Source organism: Ixodes scapularis, unplaced genomic scaffold (assembly GCF_016920785.2).
Source record: "Ixodes scapularis isolate PalLabHiFi unplaced genomic scaffold, ASM1692078v2 PGA_scaffold0__279_contigs__length_252992795, whole genome shotgun sequence".
Classification (NCBI taxonomy): domain Eukaryota; kingdom Metazoa; phylum Arthropoda; class Arachnida; order Ixodida; family Ixodidae; genus Ixodes; species Ixodes scapularis.
Genome location: NW_024609835.1, coordinates 102,103,679 through 102,118,730, shown reverse-complemented (window position 1 = coordinate 102,118,730; position 15,052 = coordinate 102,103,679). Strand labels below are relative to the sequence as shown.

At 44.6% G+C, this 15,052-nt stretch overlaps 2 long non-coding RNA genes across 2 annotated transcripts; one reads left to right on the top strand and one right to left on the bottom strand.

Annotated features, from left to right (window-relative positions):
- The first annotated feature begins 484 nt into the window (after positions 1-484).
- LOC121048240 lies at positions 485-4,878 on the top strand. The gene is made up of 3 exons (XR_005798867.2): positions 485-964; positions 1,592-1,707; positions 3,106-4,878. It is a non-coding gene; the product is annotated as an uncharacterized LOC121048240 (long non-coding RNA).
- Positions 4,034-7,186, bottom strand: LOC120847935. Its single transcript, XR_005717516.3, has 2 exons — positions 6,803-7,186; positions 4,034-5,384 (listed from the first exon to the last, which is right to left on the bottom strand). It is a non-coding gene; the product is annotated as an uncharacterized LOC120847935 (long non-coding RNA).
- Positions 7,187-15,052: the final 7,866 nt, after the last annotated feature.

The following is a 15,052-nucleotide window of genomic DNA, read 5'->3' as shown; positions in this document are numbered from 1 at the left end:
AAAGCTACATTCTGCTCCCTCAAACTTCGCCCTGAATGGCCTTTGTCACGCACTGTGGCTTCCCTGGGGCTTCCATCTCCCAATCCCAGCTCGAAAAAAAAAAAAAACGGACATTCCACAGAAACTGTACACAGAAAGAGATTGACCTCGTTTCCTACAGCTCCGCAGAAATCTTTTTTTTCCCGTTTGAAAAAAAAAAGCAAATTTTATCTTTGTCATTTCATAAAAAAATAGGCGTGTGCCGGAAAGGGGGGGGGGGGGGGGTGCCGTGGACAAATTGTAACGGTTACAAGTAATTTTATTGCTTCAAAAAGTAATCAGATTACTCTTGTGATTACTGCCTAATAAAAGTAATCAACTGATTACAAAATTACTCCAAAAAGTAATTGATTACAAGTAAATTGATTACTTGTAATACGGAGGGAAGGCCGTCTGCTCTTTCGCGCAGGCCGCTGGCGTGACGTCACCTCGCCGCGCTCTGATTGGAGGATGGCTCCGGGCGGGAGCTGGCGGGAGCTCGGGGGTAAACAAAGCGGTGTCGTCTTTTCTCCGCAGCCATTGCGGAAGGCCTTTTCTGTGGCTCTCGGAAATCCACTGCTAGTGCTTGAACGAAGACGCGGCATACGGAAAAAAGAGACCGGAAATACCTCGAAATGTACGTTACTTCGTTTGACGCGATAGAATTTACCCTGGGAGCATACGAAGCACCAATATGCGTCCCGGTCTTCGGCGGTGAGATGTTGATGTGAGCCCCCCGAACGTCAGCACGGTGATGTGCGACGCGAGTGAGCCTTTCTACTTTTTGGCGGGGACCCCATTTCGCCAGCAAGTGTCTCGGTGTCTCCGTGAAGCACCGAAGTGTAGCTACAGCCCTCTTCGGCGGGCTGAACGGGCAGCCGAGCTTTCGAAGGCCGACCTCCCGCAGCGCTGGAACCCGGAGAACCGCGCCATGGCGCTCGCTGAGGTGAGTTACGTCGTTTCTGTACAGTTCGCATCATTCACAAACAGTTGCACGTGAAAGGAGTATAGCAAAGTAAAACGGAATGTTACGAAAAAGCAGCGGATTAGGCGATCGGTGTGGTACGACCGAGCCGAGTGCGCAGTTGTCTCTCTTAGTCTGTCCCCCCCTCGACAGATTGTATGCCACTTGTCCAAACAGATAGTGTGGTAGGATATCTGTATGTGGGTCATAAACTTCGCAGTCACGACTCAGTGTTCGATGGTAGCCTATTTTAGCAGTGATAGCGCTGTGTCTAAGTGACATCCGATGTCACTTCATGCCAGTGGCGTAGCCAGAGAGGGGATGTTCAGTACCTCGCACCCGAAATCCCCCCCGGCCCCAAGAAAACCTGGCTACGCCAATGCTTCACGCACGCGATAAAGCGCCGTCCTATAGGGTGTTAAACTCAAGACGAACTGTTCTTCTGACGCGTGTTCCATCAGTCGCTCGCTGCTGATTTGTTTCACCATAAAGTGCCAGTGAGGCAAACGCTGCGGGGGCGAGTAGCATGTTTTCGTACCTGCCTACTAGTTTTCTGAGGTCCGTTAACCTGCAAATGCTTGTGTTCCCCCTACCCTATCATTCCAACAGAATCCACCGGCTGCCGGGCTACTGAAAGGGCCCTGTATAATGCCCTCGGCGCCTGTGCGACTTCCGGGGGTCTGCGTTTCACGGCCCCGTTACCAGCTGGGAAGTTCTCCATGGAGGTAAGATTATGAAAGAAACCACTCTATGCACTCAGAGGTAGCTTTCAGAAGTTGTGGAAGCCAAATACAGATGCTGATGTCTTTAGTAAAAACAAAATCAAATTATTACTCGCTTTATGACTTATGCATCTCTATTTTGCAAGCCACATATGGCAGGAAAGTGTCACGTGATCTCAACCTGGTTTTTCAAGGCACTGAAAAGCTACCTGTTGCAGACCACTGTACCATTGTCATTTATTATATGTTATTCCCTGGCACTGGGGAAGTGGTGGCCGAGGGGGCTTGCAAGCACCAGCTCGGAAAATGTGGAGTGAAAGCTCGCGCTGCAGAACCCAGAATCGTGTGTTCAATCCCCACATTTGCCCGTTTCGATCTGGATGAGCACTGTATTGGCGTGCGGTCGTGTATCACAGCTACGTGATGCACGTTAAGGGGCCCAGGCTAGCGGTCATCTACAGCTGGGAGACTCATCGCCCGTTGAGGCAGATCAAGTTCGAGACTGTATGAACATACACACAACCCGATTCCTTGGCTCGCTGCTGGTATTGCTGTGCTGATGTTTGGACGTTTTTTTCTTGGTCGTTGAAATGACTACTGTGATGCTTGGGTGAAATAACCTGGTCAATTACCTCCTCGGCCGTAGAGTGTTGTTCACTTGTTACTCTCTCTTCTCCTCTGGTTAATGTAGCTCAGATAACAGTCCTGCAGTTAGCCCGTTTCAAATTTTCTCGACGCCACATCCTCACATCTCTGGCCGATCGTCCTGCTTTCGCGCAAAACTCACACACCTTGTCTTCTTTGATACTCCCGAATGCGCCTCGGTCGCCCACTCCGCCGCTAATTTCAGTCCCGTGCCCACTGTTTTATGACAACCTCCTTGACATGACAAATCTAGCTTCTGTATTCAACCACCAATACGGGTTAGTGTTCAATTTGCAAACTTGATGTTTCAAAGTAACAGTACAAGCTTCCTCCAGCATCTACCAGCAACGACAAAAACCAAAGCTTTAACTTTCAAGACTAAAAACCCAGGAGTATGAGGACACGCTGGCCAACCCTGCTGAGGACAAGCCAGGAGTGGGACAAGCATGTAATCTCAGTATATGGAGAGGTGTCCTCGAAGTTCCGAGCTTTAAAATTGTGGTAGTGTTTGAGTTGGTTTAAGTTCAAGGAGTCTCAAAAGAGCAAATAATACAATGCTATTTATTTTGATTTGCATCCCTTGGATGTTGGCAGGTATTCGGTTTGAAGGGAATGGAATAGACATGTCCATTTATGCATTCTGCTGCTTAAAAAATAGGGTTTCACTGATTTTCAGTTGCTAATGGCATGGGAGGACAAATACGCTGCTCAAGAGTGTAACCGGATCGTTTGACTACTGGGACGACTCTTTCACAGGGGACGACATCCTGTCCAGCACCAGCTTCACCATCTGGGACCAAGTGCACGAGGGGTCGCACTGCAAGGCGATGAAAGGAGGGCACTGCGACCTTGAGGTCAAGCTTGTACATCTACCATTACAGTCCTGAATGGATGCCAATTGGTACTGATGACGTTATGAAGGTGAAACGTCCCTGGATCTAAAGGGAAAATTTGATTGAAGGCGAGCTGAAGTTGTTTCTGACTTTATCCTCTTACGACTTGAAAGTAATCTGCCTACTTCATGAATACTGAAGATGCAGAATTTGTTTCCGTAACTGTCCCACTTCAACGTAATGTGCACATTGAAACCTGTTCCTTTTCTTTTTCTGCTTTCCGGCGAGAAAAAAAAAGCCAACGAGTCTCCCTTTTCCTTCTCGCAATGGGGAGGTGTGCAAGACTGATTGCATATTTTATATAAGCAATCAGTTTCATAAGTGAATGAAGATAAAAGCAGAATACATGTTCACAGATTATTTGTGAATTCTTAGACTTGCTGAAGTGAGTAGTTTATGTTCGAGTCATGTAATTATGAAGTCAAAACCAGATTTAGTGCATTTTTAAGAAGCCTTTTAGACCTGAGAGTTCTGTTTTGACTCAGCAATACACAACTCACCTTTGTTATTCCTATAGCACAGCCGAAACTATAAACATGAGCATGTCGCCTGACCAATGCTTGAACTGTCGTTAAATCGACGAAGTTTCTATCCTTCGAGAACAAGTGTAAACGGGGAATAGTCGAAAGATTAGGGTCAAGTATGCACACACATTTTTGATTTCAAGCTTGCAGATTGAAATAATTGTTTATTGAATCATATCCATTCTTAAACCTGTTTAAGATTGTATTGGTTCGTATTCACTGTATATTTATTTTTCATTTCAGCAAGGAATAATTTAGAGACAGATGTTGGTGTTCAGGCGTGATGCTTTTATTTTTGTAACATGCAAGAGGGCAAAAAATTAGATTCGGCTTTGTAAACTGATTTTTTTATGTATTCTTCCGAACAGCATAGCAAAGAATAATATAAGGGCTACAGCTGCGTGAGTTGCTACACCTGGCATCTCATTTGTTTTATAGCGTGTACAGGTGAGACACTATACTCCGTTTCTCGGTAACTTGGCAAACATTGCGACCCAATAAGAGCATCGGAGCCAGGCACGTGACAACACTCCACGGTCGAGTCCTCGTTATTGCCACAGCAAGAGCGCCATCTGCGACAAAACATAGTTCTAGGCTTTGTTTCTTCTTCTTCTTTTAGTAGTGTTGCCGTCGGATTTTTCGGACCGCAACACTACACGACACTGAAGAAAGACGAAGACATATGTTACTTACTAGCGACACTTAAATAGATCAACACTTTTTTGAGAAAAACTTGGCTTGTGATCGAAGTTCAAACAATTGTAGCCGTGAATCGACCGCTTCCGCTCAAAACATCGCCCTAGCATTAGCACCCGCCACAGATTCATGGGCAAATTGAGCATGTGGTTGTAAGACGACAGCCAGTTCTGCCGGGTGGTTCTTGCATTTGGCGCGGTGACACGAACGCTTCTGTGACATGCGTCCATGTGCCTCGCTCCGACATTCTTACTGGGTCGCAGGAGCCGTAGCCTCCACAGTTCACCAAGCTATCGTGAAACAAAATGTAGACTAAGTTGCCTGCATGCTAATGAAAGTAGCCTTGCCAGCATCATGTATTATGTATGAAATAGCATATACTTCGAGAAAACAAATAAAGCCATTCAACCTTTCCACTGATTGTGTTTGTTCATTAGTAAAACTTGGTTCAGTGAACTTTACATTTCAGCATGGACACAACAGGTAAGGTCAATCACAAGTGCTTTAGAGCAGTCCGAACAGTTCCAAGTGGCTCATGCACAGCAGCTGACATGGTGTTACTTCCATGAAAGAGACGAGACCTCCTTGACGAATCTATTTCAGCCGCAAGGCACACCAAACTGAATATTGGCGTTTCTAGGAAATTGGAATCAACCAAACAATTCCATGGAAAGGTACACCAAAACAGCATTGGTGTGAGGGTGAGCCCTATCTGCAGCGACAATACTGAAGCCTCGCATGCCACCATCACTAACACATGCGAGTAGTCACTCGGCACCTGGCATACTTGGGCATTGATGAAACAAGGAAAGATTATCAATGAGTGGACTAGGAATGTGGATCCAAATGGGAATGTCTTCACAATCGCTGTATGACCACCATCTGTTGGTGCGTTTCTGGATGTCAACAGCCCATCTGGGACCTAGAAATGACAAATGATGTTAGAAAGTTTGTCACTTATAACTGGCTTTTGCTTGACCCAGTCTGCTGAGCGAACAAAAATATGTACATGTTAGTCATTGTTTACTCCCGTGTCAATTCCATGGGGCGCTCGTTAGCTAGGCTTGGATAGTGCGCGATCTCCGAATTTTTATCTTGGTATGGGAACGAAAAAAGAGACAAGCGACACGCAAAAACACGTCAGACACTGACAGCGTCGATGTGGTTCCAAGATACACTGCGCAACACATTTCGCAGAAAGGCGGCATCGGTACTTCGTCGGCAATTCACTCATACTGGCTAATGTGAAACGGCAAATTTGTACTGTCCGAGTTGGTTCACTGTATTACACGTAACAGCCATTCATACTTCATTCCCGAAAGAAAAAAAAAAAAAACGATCGCGTTTTTGCGGTAAGTTTTGAGCTGTGTGCTTTTCTACAGTGCCATGATTACAACCGTAGACTGCAACTACTATACCAAATGAGTAATGCTATATGCACTCTGGAGTGCAGCTCGGCCGGAAATTGCTATATGCACTACGTTTGTCTCGTATAAAATGAATGATCACAACGAGTTTTCCAACCGGTGGCATAGCCACCGGTTGGAAAACTCTTTTTTTCTTTTTCTTGAACGTTGTTTTGTCGAGGCATTTGGCGATATTTATATTTCTTTTTTGCGATGAACACTAAAAAAAACAAAAAAAACACCGAATGCTGTCGATGAAACTTCGCAGACTTCGCAGATTGGGGACAGCGGGGCTTGGGTTGCCGGCTGGACGCCGCGAAGCGGCGTGTACTGGTTAACTTTTCTAATTAGCAGCCGCATACTGTCGCCGCGAAGCGGCGTGAACGCAGGCAGGGGGCTGTGTTAACGAGCTCCCCAGTGATACACGCGCAGTTCGAAAAAGGGTGGCCCGAGCGGCATGAGCTCTCCCCGTAGTGCATATAGCAATTTCCGTCCAAAGTGCACTACGTAGTGCATATAGCATCGCTCATACCAAATACGATGTATGACTATACTGCGTCTCACCTAAGTGCGAACGAAGCGAAAATTACAAACGCGAGAACCTGATCAGCGCTTGTACTGCAAGATCGCACATGCATGGCAGCTATGATCAAAGCTCGGGATTCGCCCATGTAGATTTAACTTCGAACGCATTTAAAATGAAACGGAACATAGCTTATACGGCCTCCGTGCAGCTTCGAGTCGAAATGACGAGTATATATTCCTAAATATCACCTGCGAAGATAGGCTTCGGAGGATCGCGAAAACGCTACACTCTCGGCCGTTTTTCGACTAATAGCGCCTATCGACTCCGCCACACAAGATTTATAAAGACCTGCTACAAGGCAAAATCCGTTGTGTTCGTAAAGGAAGAACAAGATAAAAGGCAACTTACCGGTACAATCGGGCGGCGGTCTCGTAGTGACCGGCGCAACCGGCGTTTCAATCGCGAGGCTAGGCAAGCGCCTTCTTTTTGATGCTCTTCGTCGTCTTCATCTTGGAATCTTCGAAATGCCTCTAGCAGACGACGGAGGAATCGTAAGGGGCACAAAGCTGCTCGATCTTGTGGACTCGGCAAATTTTAACCGGGCTACAATAAATAAAAGACTCGCGGTCGCCGCTACAACACGGCCGCCATGGCCGACGCCGATGTTTGTTTACCCACCGGCCTCCCCCGACATGTGCGAGGGCGGAGCTTAGTCGGAATCGTCACCAACCTCCTCTCCCGCCTTCGCGCCTCCTTTCTCATGCGCAGAAGACGAAAATGAGCCCACTTGCGAGGCGTATGGGTACGGTAAAAGTCTGGCCAGGAGCGGCCGCAGCTCCCGACCCCCCTCTGGCAACGCCGGAAACGAGAGCGGCGGCCAAGCGCCCACTCTCGTGAAGCGGCCGCCAATGGCTATCTAGGAGCCGTTGTGCTCAGCCAATGGAAGAATGGACATTTCTTGCGCAATTCTTTCGCGGTTATTGACGCCGCCGGCTTCTCTACATGGGATAGTTAATGCTTTCGCATTAATAAATCAGAAAATACCGTTAGTGTCAAACAAAGTAAAGAAAGAAGCGAACAAAAACAACATAAAGTCATCTCGGAATGTGCTTCTGTTTTCTCCTTAACTTCTTCAATGCAACGTGGTACAAAAGACCCGACCGTGGATCACGGGCTCATGGCCTCTGGGAAAGGGGAAGTCGACCAGTAGAAATTTGGTTTGTGTCCCCGGTCAGCTAGTGCCTTCTGGCGGCGACTCGCTTTCGCAAAGAAAGCGATCGTCGCGACTGCTGCGGCACCGACGACAAAGACTCGTTCGGCGTTTAACTGTTCCCCAGGTATCTACGCGTCGCGTGTTTTTGCGAGCTGGCTCCGTCGCTTGGCTGATGAGGCGGGGGTGTTCGTTAAGATAGATGAGGCCGGAAAAAGTTAAGACAAGGTGAGAGAGCCACGCACGAAGAGGTTGAAACAAAGCAAATAATAAATGCCCTTTTTCATGCAATGAAGAAAACAAAAACAGCGCTAGGAAATGTCTTCCCTCTGCTCTGGTACTTTGCTCCGACGAAAAAAAGTTGAGCTATTGTTTTAATTTGTTCCGTCTAACGTTGCGCCCAACCTCCGCATATTTTTGAACCCGCTTGTGGCGTTAACAAAATGAAGTAATTTTTTCGCGCAAAGTATTTGTATCTTTTGCAGATAATTTTAGTCACTTTTTCAGCAAGGTATGTAAGTTAGCGTTACTGTTACTTCAAAAAATTAATCGAGTTACAGTTAGAAGTTATGAAAAAAGTAACAAGTTACAGTATCGCGATACTGCCCAAGACTCGGGGGCAGGGTATTGAACCGAACCCGAACCGCGAACCGAAAACCGGAAAAAAGCGTTATTTTCGCGCACACCGGAGTTTAACCGGAACGAAATAACTTTTCTTTGCTCCGGAGAGGTACCGATATGTTTTCAAGTGGTTCTCCGTTCATACGCGAAGACAGGTCGCGTGAAAAGTGCGTTGTGAAAAACACAATAACTTAAAAAAGAAACCAAAAAAAAAAAAGAAATTGAGTATAATTTTTGCGGAAACCGGAGTTGAACCGGAACAAAATAATTATTTTTTCGTTCCTGGACAAAATTGATAAATTATTTTTGCGGTGTGTCGTTCCTGTGGGAAGTCAAAAAGCGAGTAAAATAAGTACCGGAAAGCTCTGCAACGTTCCATTGTCAGGTTTTCACATAACGGTAGTCTTGATAATTTATAAAGTTTGTCTCGAGAACTCACGTAAATTGAGCACAGTAACTATAAATTCTCCCTTATTTGTGGTATTATGTATTTTCTTAACGAATGCCCATATTTTCCCCACCACTTTCTGGAGGACCGGAAATGGTTCAACAAATAAATTTATCACTATAACATACACAATTCGTACGTCAGCAAAAATGACCAATTAATGAGCCTGTTCTGTGGAAAAAGGGTGAATTGGGCTATTGGTTTTTCATCTCTTACTGAACGCCAGAAAAAAAAAGAAGATAAAAGAGATTTATAGACAACACGCCTAGTATTGTCTATACCTCTTTAGTCATTTTTTTTATTGCGCTCAGTTTGATATCTGTTTAGTGTTTTAGCTTGTCTTCAAATTTGTGGAGTTGTGTGCAATTTACTTTAAACGCCTTGATTTCATTGTACAACTGATCGGATAAAAAAGCGATACAAAGGCCGATGAATATTTTAGAACCTCCACTAGTTGCCATACTGTGGCTCACTGAAGGAGATTTTTACTGAGCATGGCTGAGATGTTCCATGGAGTCTTCCAAGATATCGTCGCCGTTAGCAATCGCCTTGGTCCAGTCAATGAAAAAGAGGGAGCGGCAACTTCTTGACACGCATGTCTTCTGTGCAGAAGTGTACGTGGATCCCCGCTACCGCCTTCTCACCGCTGAGCAAAAGTACCAGGCCACGTTGCATTTGACAGAGACTTGGAGGCGGATCACAGCTCTGCAATGTGAGCAAATTCGACTCTCTGTTCTGAAACTGCGGTGGCTCCAGAAGATCCGGAATACGCCCTGGAAGCGCTCCTCAAAGAAAAAAAAGCTGCGACTGGCGTGAGCGTTCGAGGTACCTGTAGGCCACTTGATAGAGCATGCCTCCGTGAAATGCTAGACAAGGAGCCGCGGCTTTGAAGGGGCGCTAGCGTGTTGCACTTTTGGGAGGAGGGAAGGAACGCAATCCAGAACTCTACGCATTGGCGCAAGCAGCACCGGGGGTGCCTGGGACCCAGGTCAGCGTGGAGCGAGCCTTTTCTGCACTGAAGTTCATTTTATCATCTCAGAGGTGCCGTCTTTCCCCGGATATGCTTGACGACGTCCTGCTTCTTCGGTCAGCTGCCTGACGTTGAATTGCAATTGCACCCTCGTCCCGAGGCGCCCCAGCAATAGCACGTTCATTCCACACAGTAATGTGAGCCTTTGCTTTTTATATGTAACACTTTTATAAACCATGCAAACTTTATCTTTTTCTGTCGTCAATTTTTTTTTTTTTTAACATATGAGTTCGAACTGGTTCGAACCGGTTTGAACCTTTATTTTTTCACTCCGGAGTTGAACCGGAGCTGAACCGTTTTCCCTGAACCGGAACGAAAAACATTTCGTTATGACACCCTCCTCGGGGCAATTGTTATTATTATGACTTTACCTTTGCATTTCATGAAGTACCTGAGAGAAAAATGTCATACCTAAAATTTGGTTTCTTAAATTCGAAGGCCCCCATCTTGAAGCTTGTTTTATTTAATTAATTGCACCACAAAATGTAGAGTGCGCACACCTGTGCATTCAATATTTTGGTAGATGCCGAAGGTTTCCCGTATATTTTCAATCTTCCACCATTAAGAAAGAACCCTTGATTACCAAATTATCACATGGCGTTTATTGAGTGATGGAGCGCAATCGTCAGAAAAAGAAATTTGAGGTGAATTATATTTAAGTAACTTTCCATTTTTCACTTCGTTCCCTGTAGCAAAGTAAAAGTATCAGTGCAATCAACAAATTTGGCTTAGTCTGAGGTGTGTAATGTTTACATATTTCGTGCTGCGGCGCAGAGTATGTAAACATCTGTTTAGTTGTAACACGTTTATTAAAAATGTAAGTATATTTTGAATTAAAACAAAATTACGTTACTGTTAAGAATGTGAGTTTTCTATGGTCTAAGTTCTCCAAAAATGGCATTTGTCAGGTTCGGCCGCAAAGACGTCCAATATACGAAAAAAAAATGAATGCCCGATAAGTTGTCCTGCTAAATCTTGCTGAGAAGCTGAATTTGTTCATAGGTCACGTGACATCAAGTCATGTGACGTGATTTTCCCCGCTAAATGTAGCGGGGAATTGAATTAGTGTTGAGGTCACTTGACGCCAGTTTACCCGCTAAATTTTGCGCAGTTACGCCGACGCCAACGGCGACGCCGACGCCGCTCAACCTATAAACGGGTGCAAAGTGCTACGCTCTAAAAACGTGCCTAGCCCAGAGCAGGAAATGAATAAGCATACAAAGCGTAGAGAGTGCATACGAACTTCACCACAATCATTCGTGCTTCATCATAATCACGCATACTTAATTATAATTCGCAAGATTTATCAAGCGGCTCCACTTGGTAAATCCGAAAACGTTCCTCGGCGCCGCGATCAGGAGGCGAACGGGAGCGCAAGCAGCTGTTCAACGTATGAATGACGGGAGCGAAGCAGTCGACCGTCGACGCTCGCAGCTGGCGTTTGAGTGACGAACCTTAGTTTCTCATGTGGTCTCAAAACGTCACGGGGAAGATCATAACGCACGAAGAGAGAGTGCATTGGCCGTGCGACGTCAAGACTTCGCACAGTAGCCAACAGATAGCGCTGCGGGCGCGTTAAGCATCCTCCCCTCGCAATAAAGCACCACGTGACAACAGTTGTCATCACCAACAGCGTGCGATATCACCCGTATCTGGCGAAACGCCGCACGCTCTTATGACACACGTCATATAAAGGCATTAGTGACGTCACCTCCCATTTAATGCGAAGCGTGCACAATGCCCTCGAATGACGCACTCCCCCATATCAGATGCAACCCGTAAGGTGTGCCAATGGCAGTAACACGTGCTAGGCTAACCTAGCAGGTTTTAAGACACTCCAAGATACTACAACCACAGCAAGCTCCTGGTGGTGGTGCATGAACAAAAGTATATCGTACGCTAAAGACACTTAAGGCTGCCTACGAGTAGGATTGCGAAAGAATCTTTGCACGCAGCGCATCCCTACAAGCAGCGCGCCATGTCTTCATTTTGCACACGGTGCTGCGGCGGTGAGATCACGCTCCCCCACCGCACAGGCGCGGCAAACCCCGCAGGCTCCACGGCTTCCGTGATGATGCATATGCGATGCTGTGCTTTCGGCGAATGGGAATTAAACTGCCGTTTCGCTGCTGCAGACGATTACGGACAACGGCAGCTTCGCTCCGTGGGACAGTTAACGCTTTCGAATTAATAAAGCATGAACAACTGAAGGCGCGGCGCGACACGCAATATTGGATGAAGCAGAATCAATGGACACCTCAATAATTCATATTTTTCACGCACAATAGTCATAACAGCGACATCAATCTTACCTCCGAGGTCATGTGATGCATGGAAGGCATTATTTAAGGGTGAACGTCTAAATTTGTTTATACGATCTAAACAGCCGTTTCGGGCATTGGAGACGAACACATTGTTTATAATTTGTTCTCTAAACTCAGTGGGAAAACTAAATTTGTGTATAGGAAAACTGACATTAGCTTTGCCGTTAAGTTTAGTGATAAATTTATACTAGTATCCAGGTTACCTTACGCCATTTTTTCCCTTAACTTTAGCGAATACACTGAAGGTACGTAATGTCTTTTTCTCCTCTAAATTTAACACAGAATCTAAGCTGTTGTATAGGACACATGGATGTAAAATACGTACCGCCAGTCTCTTTGATAAATTTAGCTTGAAAATGCACGGACGGACGAACATCATTTTTGGATTAGGTGGTTTCTTTAAAACGCAGTTTTTGCTTTAATATATTTAAGGTCGTCCTGATTATTCTGACAAACCCAGGAAGGACATGAGTATGTTGTGCATCCAACGCATATGAAGCCATCCAAAACTCATCGTGGCCAAGCATAACAGCTCACACCGCAAGTATAATACACGCATGACACCATGCTCTGGAACCCTGTTCACCAAAACTACCAAGAGCATATTTTTGTTTAGCTCGTAACCTCTCACCGACCATATATGTGGTAAAGTCTTCGCGGTGCCTCGCAAGTCGAAGGAACGAACTAAAGAGCAGGTCCCTGAACAGAGGGATGGGCCTGCTAAGTATGACCGTGCTCGACGTGCAAATGGAACGCCGGAGGAGAATGAGAGGGAGAACAACGATTGGTCTGCGAACGAGAAATGGGGCGGGCAAGCTTTGCTAGGGCAGAAGGTCGCTTGAAGGAACAACAACATGACAAGATATTGTACTTAGTTATCTTTTGCAGATATCGTCTCAATTTAATCAGCTGAATATAGCCAGCATAAAAGACCGATTTTCGATGTAGTCTGTGTAGCTATAAAACTAGGACTAAAACAAGAAAATGTTTTTTTATCTGTTTCACACCAAACACACGTCCCCCCCCCCCCTTTTTTTTGCTAATATGGTTGCTTTTCATCGGTATATATTTCCCCAGGTATTCTTTTTTCTATTCCAAGGTTAATAGCGCAAGATCAATCATACACACCAACACACAAAAGGACGAACACAGGCGCTGTTAACCTTAGAATATGAATCACCAACTCGCCCAAGTTTCCATTTTATCATGATCTTTTTCACCCGGTTTGGTATATTCACGTATTGCCTTGGCTCCGCCGTAATTATCGGGCAGCTATTCCGCGAATGCTCCTGTATCAAAGAATTATTCAGAGGCAATACAGTTTTGATCAAACACGACGGCACAGTTTCGCACTAACTAGAAGGAAAACAAAATGGGAGTGTACTGTCTTCCCTCTGGGAGCTACAACCAAATTAGTTATAATTTGCTTCTTGAAGGACTCGCTTCGGTTTCAGGTTATGCGCCTGTTCTGTCTTGTTTTCCTTTTATTCAATTGAACATTCGCGTATCTTTCATTTTTTCACACAGTCCCAGACAATGTACCCTGCTGCTCTTGTTAGCCGTGCAGCCCAAAATTTCCCAGGTATAATACACATTGTTTTGGTAACCGCATATTATCATTCATTTCCCGAAAATATTTGTTAAATCAGCTTTAACTTACGCATCTTCCAAAAAAAACGAAAATATATTCTGTTTGTTATTCATAAAAATACTGATTACAAGCACTGCTTATCAATAACAATGTCTGGATCTCATACTTTACCAGTTAATGAGTTTTTTAATTATTTTTCTTCTAGAGTAGCAAGCCTTTGCTAGACATTGATGAATCATCTTCATACCGGGTGTCCGCAAGAAAACCAAACAATTCTTAAGCACCTAAAAAAAAAATTAAAAAAAACTAGACGTCACAGAGATTTGAAAATCCGTCAGAACATAGCCCCAGCCGTTTGTACAAAATGCCAAAGATTTAGCACCAACCGTTACTAAAAAATCATAAGCGATTTCCTGAACATTACAGTGGAAAAATGGCAGCCTAAGGAGCTCTAGAATACATAGATCTTTATAGCGCCAGAAACCAAAAAAGGGCCTCATTTTCCTATTGAAAAGTTAAAAAACAAATCCCCTATAACTTTTAGGTAAGGCAATGGTTAAGGCTGAAAATTTGGCATCTTACTCTAACGGCTGGGGCTACGTTTTGACGGAGTTTGAGCTCTTCGCGATATCTAGTTCGTTTCTGCTGTGGGAAAAACAGGGTTCGGTTTCCTCACAGACGCCCGGTATATTTCCTCTACCTATATACATTGTCACACTGGATAGCGTCAAAAAATATTCCCACAAAAAAAAAATTATAATTGATTAGATCACCATTTAACTTGCGGTATTTTTTCAGGAAATTGCCGCCTTTTTAGTAGACTTAAAATCAGCACATCACATCAATTATTATGAAACAGGTGTCCATTTAGTAAAAGCCCTTGTTTCTACAAACTGCATTACAAAATCGGTCTTGGATTTGGAATGTCTGACGCAAACTGAAATTTGATTTTGTAAAAATTTATTTGTGAAAACAATTAATTTGCTTTAAGTGTGATAGTTCTGAACTGGCGAGTTCACTCTAATTTACGTGCTGCCTTTGTGCTTAAAATATCCCTCCCCCCCCCAAAAAAAAAAGAAACAGACGACGAAGTTAAGCAATTTTCAAACATCACCCGACGAACAACTTTCGATTTTCATAACCCCCCCCCCCCCCCCCCGCCTCCTTTCGTTCGCCTGGCTGGATCAGGTACAACCTTTACGAAGATAGCTAAAGGTTAAAAAATGTACCTGCACTTTATATTAAAAATTTAACTCCCTCCATATTTAGGACGCACTTCAAATCTTTGCATAATATAATTGGTACCTACATTTACTCAGCAAAACTCCATGTAGAGCTGGTTGAATTAACACCCCTTTTCTTTGAAGGGCGGTAATTAGAATTACAAAAGAAAATTAAGACATATAAAACACAAATAAACAAAATTTAGATTGA